Source organism: Macrobrachium nipponense, chromosome 11 (genome assembly GCF_015104395.2).
Source record: "Macrobrachium nipponense isolate FS-2020 chromosome 11, ASM1510439v2, whole genome shotgun sequence".
Classification (NCBI taxonomy): Eukaryota; Metazoa; Arthropoda; class Malacostraca; order Decapoda; family Palaemonidae; genus Macrobrachium; species Macrobrachium nipponense.
The window spans coordinates 3,244,006-3,244,776 of record NC_061087.1 but is presented as its reverse complement, the minus strand read 5'-3'; positions in this window follow the sequence as shown (position 1 = coordinate 3,244,776).

Here is a 771-nt window from a genome sequence, read left to right as displayed (position 1 = left end):
CCTCATTTTTTTATACCACTAAAATTTGTCACTATAGCATCCTTCATATACCTTCTTCCACTGATATCCACTGAGGAAATTCTCTTGCAAACACTGTAAGGCTTTTCCGCTAATCCCCGAAACTTTCACAGCCACCAATAAAACTGTGCTTAATCTACAAACTTTGTTTACTGTTGTGGTACCGATTAATTTCTTACTTGAATACGTTTCAATTATTTCAAACTAACAATTTTCATACCTCTTAGACTTCCTCCAAGCTAAATTCTAAAATGCTCTAATGCAAACAAACTGGATTTTAGGCAATTTTAGCCTCAGTTTTGATGCCATGATTTGTAGTATTCTCTAAACTCACCTTCCAATATTTCCTAAGAAAATATTAGACATCCTTCATTCATTCATCCATCCTACTTCTTAATGTAATATGTATGTAAAGTTTTTTATCTGGAGAAATATAATTACTAGAAATCGAGGAACTATCGCCATGAGTAATTTATTTGGAAAGACGTCACACAGAAGTTTCAGGTTCGGTCTGTCTTTATCCTACGCTAAATAGGTGGACATCGATATTCCGTACAATATCCTCGGGTGTGAGCGCCATCAGTGCACCTCACGTGGTACACTGTAGGCATTACTAATGGCGTGTTTGCAGTGTCCCATGTGTTCTTAGCTAGTCCCAGTTTTTAGTCTTTTACTTTACCTCCGTTCCTACTCCCATTCTTTAATCTTACTTGTCAGGGCCACTGTAAGCATTTTCTTCCCTTCCACCTTCTG